Source organism: Delphinapterus leucas, chromosome 18, assembly GCF_059928025.1.
Source record: "Delphinapterus leucas isolate spDelLeu-1000000601 "Yukka" chromosome 18, BTC_Dleu_Yukka2, whole genome shotgun sequence".
Taxonomy (NCBI): domain Eukaryota; kingdom Metazoa; phylum Chordata; class Mammalia; order Artiodactyla; family Monodontidae; genus Delphinapterus; species Delphinapterus leucas.
Window position 1 is genome coordinate 41,284,895 of NC_143146.1, and position 11,439 is coordinate 41,296,333.

The 11,439-nt window shown below is 34.6% G+C and overlaps 1 pseudogene; it reads left to right on the top strand.

Moving 5' to 3' along the window:
- The first annotated feature begins 284 nt into the window (after positions 1-284).
- LOC111173647 (protein SET-like) lies at positions 285-1,697 on the top strand (annotated as a pseudogene).
- Positions 1,698-11,439: the final 9,742 nt, after the last annotated feature.

An 11,439-nucleotide genomic window follows, 5' to 3' on the forward strand; every position in this document is an offset into this window, starting at 1 on the left:
CCAATCAGTTATCTATTCTGTTAATTATTGTTACAAATTTGTCCCTTTTTTGCCATTGCCAGCTTAATTCAGATTTTCATCATGTCACACTTGAAATCTTGTAGTTATTTTATGGTTGCTCTTCTTCCCTCTAATCTGTCACTCCATTTTAATCTGTTTGACTGGCTCTTATCAGATTAATTTTCCTAAAATAATAATTTTATTATCATAATTTTCTGATGAAGGCCTTTAAGTAGTTTCATTGTTTTGGCTTCACTCAAACTTCACCTGTGTCCTAATTTCTTTTGTGGATCAAGCAGACATGCCTGTGGTGGATTTTGGAGCCAGACAGACCTGAATTGACAGCTTGGTTTTGACTCTGTGAGATGTGGTTGAGTTCTTCAGGGTCTCTAAACATTACCTGCCTGTCTGTTAATTAACATGGGGAGAAAAATGTGTGGCTGTTTCAAAGTGTGACTATGAGAATTAAAATGAAATAAGGTGAGTTATCAGAGTTTTCATGGCTCCCAAACACCAGTCTTCACTTCCACCTCAAGCAAAGAAACCAAAGAAAGTGAGACTGACTCCCACCTCCAGGGCAAAGAAAACATCTGCTTCTCCAAACTTGCAGAAGGAAGAAAAATAATAGCAAGAAGAAATTGAACATATTGATGAAGTACAAAATGAAATAGACAGAACAGATGTAATGAACAAGCCAGCGAGAAGAGTTAGAAAGTAGAACAGAAAAATAACGAACTCCGCCAACCATTTTTTCAGAAGAGGTCAGAATTGACTGCCAAAATCTGAAATTTTGGTGTAACATTTGTCAACCATGCACAATTGTCTGTACTGTTTGTGCAGGAGGGTGAAGAGACACTGCATTATTTGATAAGAGTTGAAGTAACAGAATTTGAAAATATTAAATCAGGTTATAGAATAGATTTTTGTTTTAATGAAAACCCTTACTTTGAAAATAAAGTTCTTTCCAAAGAATTTCATCTGAATGAGAGTGGTGATTCATCTACAAAGTACACTGAAATCAAATGGAAATCCAGAAAAGATCTGATGAAAAGTTCAAGCCAAACGCAGAATAAAGCCAGCAGGAAGACACAGCATGAGGAACCAGAGAGCTTCTTCACCTGGTTTCCTGATCATTCTGATGAAAGATGATATTTGTCCAAATCCATTACAGTACTACTTGGTTCCTGACGTGGATGATGAGGAAGGGGAAGAAGAAGATGATGATGATGTTAAAGAAGAAGAAGGATTGGAAGATATTGATGAAGAAAGGGATGAAGATAAAGGTGAAGAAGATGAAGATTATGAGGAGGAGGAGAAAGGAGAGGAAGATGAAGGAGAAGATGACTAATGGAACACTGATGGATTCCAACCTTCCTTTTTTAATTTTCTCCAGTCTCTGGGAGCAAATTGCAATCTTTATTTTTCTTTTGTCTTCTTGTTTTTAGTCATCCTGTTTTGAGTTCTCTTTTCTCCTTTATACCATGGTTCTCAACTTATTTTGGGGGGAAATACCTTGAGCAGAACTCAGTAGAGAAGAATCTCTACTCTTTTATGTTCCAAATTCATTTTTATCCCTTCCTGTCTCAGCAAAACTTTATGGAATCAACACCACCATGCTCCGTGGGAAAAAAACTCCTACACCCTTAGCTCTGTTGGAATCTGGAGTGTGCTAGGCCCCTGTGAAGTAATGCATAGAACTCTAGCTTTTTTCCTCCATTCTCTGTATATTGGGCTCAGAGATTACACTGTGTCTCTATGTGAATATGGACAGTTAGCATTTACCAACATGTATCTGTTTACTTTCTCTTGTTTAAAAAAAGGAAAAAAAAACTTTAAAAAATGGGGTTATAGATGGTCAGCAAAGGGTGGGTTTGAGATGCTTGGGTGGGTTAAGTGGGCATTTTGACAATATGGCTTCTCCTTTCGCATGTTTTAATTGTGATTTTTTTTTTTTTTTTGCTGTACGCGGGCCTCTCACCGTTGTGGCCTCTCCCGTTGCGGAGCACAGGCTCCGGACGTGCAGGCTCAGCGGCCATGGCTCGCGGGCCCAGCCACTGCGCGGCATGTGGGATCTTCCCGGACCGGGGCACGAACCCGCGTCCCCTGCATCGGCAGGCGGACTCTCAACCACTGCGCCACCAGGGAAGCCCTTAATTGTGATATTTAACAGACATCCTTGCAGTTTAATATGACACATTTAAAATCAAATTATCTCCTAATGATGACTTGAGCCCTGCCACTCGATGAGAAAATCAGTAGAACCCATAGGATCTCAGTTGCAATTGACATCCTTTATTGTAATTTTGTTCCTGTTTATTTTTAATTTTTTCTTTTCATTTCACTGGAAAGAAAGACGATGCTCAGTTTTAAATGTTAAAATTGTACACGTTGCTTTGTTACAGTCAAACTAAATGTGTACACAAAGGATTTGATGTTTTTCTCTCAGAATGGATATTCTTAACATGACTTTCCAAATTTGACTTGTATAAAATTATTGTAAAACTTTGTCATCCTAACTTCGTATTTTTTGATACACAATTGCAGGATGACCCCAGGCTATGTTGATTGAGTAAAGGAATTTGGATCAATGTATTAATGTTTCCATAGCTGGGAACCCATCATGGGTACAATTTGCCATCAGTTTCTGAAATTTTTCACATCATTCAGGATTCCAGATCGCTGAAACCTTCGCCTTTGATTTGTATCTCAAATTGGCATTTCAAAATATGGGCTTTTATTTACCTGGATATAATAATAGTGCCTACCACCACCATCAGACAGACATGGTGCTCCACTGTCGAGTCAACACACAGCAGGGCAATTGTTAGATGTGGTCGAGGTGGCCAAGAAGACAGGCTTTCAGAGTAAGAAGTCCATATTGGCGGTTAAGAAACTCAGGTTAGGTGTACTTTTGTCTCAAAATACCAGCTCTTTAGCATATAGCTCTCAAATGAGACCTGTCTGTGTGGATCTGGATGAGATGATGGACTCTGCTCTATTTGCTAAATGCCATTGTGCATAAGTAACATTTTGAGAAGCTACCTAATGTGTACAATTTTTAATGTTGTAAAAATATAGTAGCTAAAATTAAATGCCACTTAACTTTTTCAGAGATTAATTAATGGACAACCTGGTTAAATTCAAAGATTTTTGATGTATAAAAGTTTATAAATGGAACTATTCCATCAATAGGCAAAGGGTAATGAAAACCTGTCAAGATGGATAGTATGTAATTTCTGCACAGGTCTCTGTAGTAAATACACCACTGTATACTGGTCAGGAATCTTGCTCCTATAAAAGAACATAAAGATTTTAAAAAATACAAAGTAAAAAAATAATAATCCATAGGCTGGGTTCAGTGCCTGGTGAATAAATACATATTAACTATCCAAAGTATAATTTGACCTAAAATAGAAAAGATTTATGTAACTCAATAATGTTTAAGAAGGTGGCCCATGTTGGCAACTGATCAAATATATCTGACTGGGGCTTTTGCCCCAGTTTTTGCCTCTAGATTTTCTAGTCAAATCACTTGCCTCTAACCCTTCCCTCTCAGGGACCACCACTGATCCTACTAGAAAAATCTAAAGCTTATGGATACTCTCCCATGTAAGAGGTAGCCCACTCAGACCTTGAGAACCACGTGGGGACTTTTCACTCTTTGGTTTCATAGCCCCTCCATAATCTGGCCTGACCTGACTGTATCTTGTTTTCATTTCTTCCCAATGTCCAGAGCTCCACTAAATAGATCTTTTCATTCTAACAACTTTGACCATTTTCCCATCTGTTGTGGACTGAATGTTTGTGTCCTACCAAAATTCAGAATTCATATATTGAAACCCTAATACCAATTTTTCATTTTATAACACATAGGTAATGAAGTACATTTCTGTGAAGAAAACTTTGTTCAATTATTCTTTTCTTTTTTAATATTAAATAGAGAATTATGAGACTGTTGTGTGTGAAGTGTGTTATATATTACTAAATTTGTATTTAGAAAATTTTCTGCAATTCGTACTTGTCAAACTTTAACATTTTAAAAATCATTGGTAATGTGCTATTTGAAACAATGTTTTCACTACTATTTTATTTTAATTTTCTGTAATTACAAATAATAAAAGCTAATAAACATTTTTGGCATATTTTCTATACAGACTTTAGACTGTTCTTTCCAGATCTTCTCACACAAAACTTTTATTAAAAAGTTACTTGCAATTACATTGAGCTTAAAAATGAGTTTAGAAATAATAGATATATTTATTATGATACCCACTTATTCAAGTTATCATTCATCAAAGATTATATTTGCATGCCAAGAAGTGTCTACATATTTGTGGTTGCTTGCTCCTAGTGTGTATATTGCATATTTTATCCATGCATGACATCCCATCCCAGTTCTTGAAATTATCTGAAATATCTTACATAAATACTTTCAACAAGGATGAAATAAAATACATTAAAAGTAGGAATTATAAAAGTTATGTTTCAGTCTAAGAAACCAAATGTACAATGCTTCACATGTCTTTACGAACATTTTTAACAAGACCATAGAGTAGGGTCATTAAAGAATCAGGCCCTAGGTTATTCAGGTGAATTTAAACCCACCCCTACTACTCACTGTTCATAATTTTTAGCAAAATATTTAAATTCCATCAGGCTTTTTCTAATTTGTTACATGGGAATAATAAAGGTCATTAGCCTGTTATTAAGGCATCTTAAGTCTTATAATGAAGACTAAATGAAATCAATAATGTAAAATGATAGAGAAGGAACAATCAATAGAGTTTGGCTATTAATATTATTATTGGTTTATTTGTCTATTTCCCTTGATCTCTGCATTTTCTACAGGAGTAGGAGCCCCTATCTCTTCCATCCTTAATACCATTTGATAATTATAAAGATCTTTACCCCCTGGAGTGAAGTGAAGCTAACTTCAGAATAGGCTTTTATGTCCTGACTCAGTCAAGGGACTATCCTTTGGATAAAACAAGTACAGTAAAGTCTCATACATTTTCTGTAGAGGGATTATAATTTACACTTTTTACTTGAAAATGCATAAAGAAAACTATAAGGAACTTGATTTAAAATGTTCAGAAGATTGAAATATATTAGGTTTCAGAGAAAACCTAAGTATTGCTATGGCTGAGGCCAGAGTATTTTTTATTTCCAAAGCACAGCAACAGGTTTCTTAAAACTACTTCGCAGATAGGATGACAATGGAAAAATCAATAAAAGTAATTCTAAAAGAACCACACAACATGTGGTTCAAGTACTTAGTTCCTGGCTGATATAACTTAATTCAGAGTACTTTTGTCCTCTTTTCCACGCTGTTTCCAACATTTTTTGGTTGAAGTTACTTCTAGATATTTTATGTGTATATTTTAAGTGCCAGTGAAACTAGAATGCATAAAGGGATGTTCTTGCCCTTGAGAAACTCACAATCTAGTAAAGAAGTCGGATCAGTGAAGAGGTCATCCCAACACAATGCCTTAAAAGCTGTCAGAGTTAATAACACTGTATGTGGCTCACAAAGTAGGGAGCAGCTTCTCTCCTGTGGTGCAAATGATAAGATTTCACAGAGGAGGTGACAACTGAGCTAGGTCTTCAAAGATGAGTAAGAGCTTTTTAGGCAGAGGAAAAAGGTAGTCCTCTTGGCATATAGTGGCATTTTACTTAATCTTCTTGAAAAAAATACACATATGGCTTTCTTGGAACCCATAAGAATTACATGAAATCAGTGATATGACACAGATAATAGTTATAAAGTTTGGCATGAGTTGAAAATAGAGAAACAAGCTTAAGATGTTGTATAGTTTAATTACATGTAATCAAAACAAGCCCACATGAAGATTTCATTTGGATATAATCTTTAGATACTCAATATTAGCTAATATTTAAAAAAACTTTTTATTGAAATAAAATGTCCATATAGAAATATGCATATGTCATCATTCTACAACTTGATAAATTTTCACTACCTGAGCACACTGTGTAACAAGCAAATATGCTTGTTACAGATCAAGAAAGAGAAAATCATCAGCATTTCTGAAACACATCAAAAGTCCTTCCCATTATACCTTCAAGTCATCACGCAGTTCCCCAAGGGTATTGTTATCCAGGATTCTAGCATAGGTTGGTTTCATATTTATTTTTTCACTTGATATAAAGGAAATCAGACAAGATATATATATTCTTGTGTGTGGCTTCTTTCACTCAGAACTTGATTTGAAATTGATACATATTATTAATAGAAAGTGATTGGTTTATTCTCATTGTTGTATAGTATTTCACTCTATAATTTATTCATCATTTTTACTTTCAATTGATATTTATGTAGTTTTAAGGTTGAGGCTACTCTGAATAGTGCTCCTATGAACATTTAGTACTTTTTTTGTTGTTGCCATATGAATGTGTTTCTGTTGAAAATATACTTAGGTGTGAATTGCCACATCATGAGGTATACATATGGTCACATTAATTTGACCTTTTGCTTCAGGTTTAAGCTTAATTTGTGGAAATGGGTATAGTTAGAGTTTGGACAGAAAATGGCCAGGAGATCAATACTGGCAGACACATAACTCTCTACCTCTCCTTTCCTTGTTAAATGAAGTAACAATTTCTGTATATTGAATTATCTCCCAAGGGACTACTTAGCTTATACAAAACTAGCCTTCTGACTGGTCCATTTTATAAAATGCAGTTTACAATGTTAAATGGACCCCAAATGGGATAAATTAAATCTCTCCCTGCCCAATGTGCCACTACACCAAAAACATGCTATTTATACAGATATAATAAATATGAAACCAGATGTTTAACAATATTCCAATGTGTATTAGGAAATAAATTGTGCAGAGAAACAAACATGAAATATCGTTGAACTTAAAATGACTGAGAAAATGGAGACCATATTGCTTTCTTGTAAATTATAATGAAGTGTTCTTTTAAAAATGAGATTATTTACTTGTACCCAGGACATATTTCTATAACTGAGCCCCAGAAGAGATTCAGCTTGTGCTTGTTTTTTAAAAAGAGAAATATAAGTTACTATAGAGTAACTTCTATAGGCATATAATGTTTTATATAGCTACATTGGTAAGTAGCTAGCAAGGTGATGTAAAAGCAGATGAGAGGGAGAGGAAGGATAAGACCAGATAAAATGAAAGGTGGAAAGACGGAGTAAACTGGAAAAGTGGCAGAGCCTTAGGAAAAAAAATGTACTGTTAGAATAATTATTACTCACCTACTACTTTAAAGATTGTGTAATGGTAGATTTTATTAACAAATTAAAGCAACATCTGCTGGCCAAAATCACAAAATCATTTGGGGAAAAAGACATTGCAGTAAATGGCTTGGACACAAAACACAAGGGATGCGCTTTAAAAAAGAAGGATAAGGTGCAATGGGTGCAGAAGGATAGGAGGTAACAAGTAACACCTAGAGGTAGGAGGACGCCACTCAACAGTTTTTAAACATGTTTACAGAAACTTTGCAGGAAATGTGTGAAATGCTGATAGAAACGATGTCATGGACAGTGGAAAGTGACAATCTAAGGGAGAGAATTTCATCAATAGTCTACAGGGGAAGAAATCTTGGGTTTAGAGTAAGAAGAATGTGAGCTTTAAAAATATTTCTAAGAGTAAATTTGGAAATCTGTTTCAAAATGTAACCCTCTTCCTGGTGGGTAGGTTACATCTAAAACATGAAGCTAGAGGAGGAAATACTGAGGTGTCATGTTGACCATAACACAATCATCTAAAATGGAACAAGTTGATAACATCTCTGGCTTTTTAAAAGTATATGAAGTCAGTATTTCTAGGCCACCTGTTTTCAAGGTAAATTGATTAGAGGTTGAACACGAAGATGATAATGGTATGGAAGCAGCAGGAATTACATGTCACAGTAACAAGGGAAGAAAATGAATTTTTATAATCACCAATTATTACATTAATGAGGAAATTAATCAAATATGAGAAACATAATTGGAAAACTAATGAGTGAGTATGATTGACTATATTACATGGGGAATAAGTTAAGGCACAGAATAGGAGGTTTTAATATGTTTAGTATTAGAATCTTATCCTGAATGGCAGCCTTCAAGAAGGTAAGACAGAAAAATGACAATAACCAAGAACTAAACATTGATTTTTTTCGATAATTTCATGGTTTATTACTGGTGGCCTAACATATACTGATACATGCCACAACTGCTTCAGAACATAAGTTCTTTAAAGAAAGGGATGGTGAACCATTATGTCTAGGGTCTGTCACAATATTTGATACAAACCTGACCATCTTGCAAGAAATATAAGTCCACTGAGGCTAACTTAAGTAAAAATTTGTCATAAGGCCATGAGGGCATCTCAAAGAACCTAAGGGGAAGGAAAATATTTAGTATTACTTTGCATTTAATAATATACTAGAACCAGGGCCTGACAAAATTTCAATGTTCTCTCTGTATCTGTCAACAATGTTTATCTACATTTATAACTAATTATTTTCTCTTTGCAGAGCAGCTTTCTTTATCTCTGTAGTTTTTGTGATGAAACATACTGCTGCTGAGTCGTCTTGATTATCCATGTAACAGGAGCATTCAGCCCAGGAGAGATGAAGTACGTCTTTTGCAATACCGACTTGAATTCCGAGGAAGGGGAATGAATAAATGTGATACAGCTGCCCAGTTCTGAACCAACCAACTGCAGCCAGGGGTGCAGCATCAGATGGGTGCAGCATGGTGCCTGCCCAAAGGGCAGGGAAGGGACGGCTGTTCTGAAATACCTACAGTGACCTACATTTCTCAGTGTGGATATGTTGAATGTATAAAAAGAAGGTCATATTTGGTTCTCCTTTAGTGACTCATGTATTTCTCCTGGCGGGACATTTTTAGTACTTGAGATATTTTAAGAAAAAAAAAATAATATAAGAGCCAAATTTATTTAGGATTAGAGGAGACCATTATTAATTTTCTTTTATTCTCAAACTACACTATTTGACAGAGAAGAATTAGATGATTATGTGTTCAAACCCCACCTCTTCCACTTATTAGTTTTGCAGGCTTTAGATACGCCTTCCACTTATTAGTTTTGCAGGCTTTTAGATACACATTTCCTCATCTGTAAAATGGAAATAATAATTAGTAAGAATAAGTATCTCATAGCATTGTTGTGTAGATGAAGTAAGATATTTCCTGGAAATCTCCTAATATAGTGCCTACCATATGGCAAGCATGCAGCTTGTATTGTTATTACTTTTATTCTATTAGACAATTTTATTAGTTTTCTATTGGTGCTGTAACAAATTACCACGAACTTAGTGGCTTAAAAACAACACAAATTGGCTAGATATATTGGCTAGAAGTCTGAAATAGATTTCACTGAGTTCAAATCAAACTGTCAGTAGGGCTGCATTCTTTCTGAGGGCATTGGGAAGAATCTTGTTTCCTTGAATTTTCCAGCTTCTAGAGGTCAGCCACCTGTATTCCTTGATTCACGACCCCTTCCTCCATCATTAAAACCAGGAGTGTAACACCTTCACATTTCTTTCTCAGGCTCTGACACTCCTGCCCTCCCATGACAAGGACTCTTGTGATTTAATCAGGCCCAACTGGATAACCCAGAATGCTCTCCCCACCTAAGATTCTTAATCACTTTTACTGAGTAAATCAGCATATTCACAAGTTTTAAGATGAGGACATCTTTGGGGAGCCATTATTCTGTCTGCTAATGTCCTTCTTGACAGTAAGTCCCTTTCTACAAAACTTACTCTATGAAGGTGTCATTTAGTTCTAAATCAGCTTTTGGTCTACAAGTTTATTTCCTAATTGAAGAGAATAACTGAAGAAAAATATGAATAAAGTCAGTTTTATGAAGAAAAAAGTAATAGAATTATAGATGCTGGCATTTGACTATTATGAAAATATTTCTCATACATATATTCATGAGTATCTTTTGATATTATGTTAATATATACAAAACAAGTTGTAGGGTGGTATACCATGTTGCAGAAAATATTGTTTTACCAAACAAAGTACTTCTCAATTACAATATGTTCTTTATAATATATTGTTGTGTGGAATTAAATTACCAATGCCCTATATTGCTTAAAGCAGATCAAATTAGTTGACCAGATATGAACAATAAAAACTATTCTAGGCATATTGCCAACACACATTTTTTTTAATTTCACTTAATTCTGTTAAAATATTTTAGTTTGAAAAAGAGAGAGTGGGTATTTAGAAACTCCATCTTATCAGTTCCAGAATTGTCTAGACCATATGAACAAGTCCGCAATCTCCAGTAATGTTTTTCATTTCTGTCCTTTTACATGCCATGTAAAACAATTCTGCTCTTGAGTGAAGAAAACAGAGACTCTCTGGCTGGCCCTTTACAATTAAGGCAATTGCTGTTAGATGTGAAGCAAAATTTAACAGCAAAGTTTTTATTTAAATTGATTAGTAAAAATACATAGTTCTAAGATGAATTGTTAGTTTGGTATGACTTTTTTTTCATTATTTATGTTTTATGAGCTGATTCTAAATTTTCATTCAGATGCTGGATAAATCAATTATTACCCAGAAGATGGCTCCTACTGCAACACAAGTGTCTAGAATGTAATGTTTACTGGCCCTCTCAGGTGAGCCAAATTTTGATTGGCTTTAAAGTTTAAGCTTAAAGCTAGCTTGATTTGATTTAATCTTAGATTTTTTGAAAGATCATTGATTTTTCTGACTGTGACTTTTGTTTCCAATTTTGACAGTGTTTTGTGATGTCTTTTCCACAAAAGGCACTCCACAAAATAAAGTTGTGGTAAAAAAAGCCTTGCTTGAAGGTTACCTGGCAATATCCACACATGACATTTACTTTAAAAGAATTCTGTGAGAAATAAACAGTCTTGCCAAAAGGAAAATAGCTCTTGAAAAAGGAAAAAGAAAAAAAACTGCTATTGAAGATAAGCAAAAAGTATAATGAATGTTACAATGTCTGAAAATTACTGTTCCATTTATCAAAGTTTATATGGCAGATGAAGAGATAGTAGATTAAAAGAACCTACTTGTTTATATGCACAAAGATGCCAAATTTAGTCTCCATTTTCTTGTGCTAAAACTTGATTAAGCTGTCCTAGATATACTCCTTTCTGAAGGTTAGAAAGGCAAATAAATAGTGGGGTAAAGAGCTATGTTTGATGACCTGGACAGTTATAATGTATGAATATACAATAAAATATAATTTACTAAATTAACTCATAAAACACAGGAGCCCATTTTGATTAAGAAGCCAAATAATAATATTTAACTAAGAATTTAATTTCTGAGTAGACAATTTAATCACCTAGTTGACAAATGATTCTAAATTAAGCTTTATTAATAATTCAACTCCAGTCACAATTTTTTGGCAGACATGGTGCTAGGCCCTGGGAATAAATTTGGGAAGGAGATTGAGC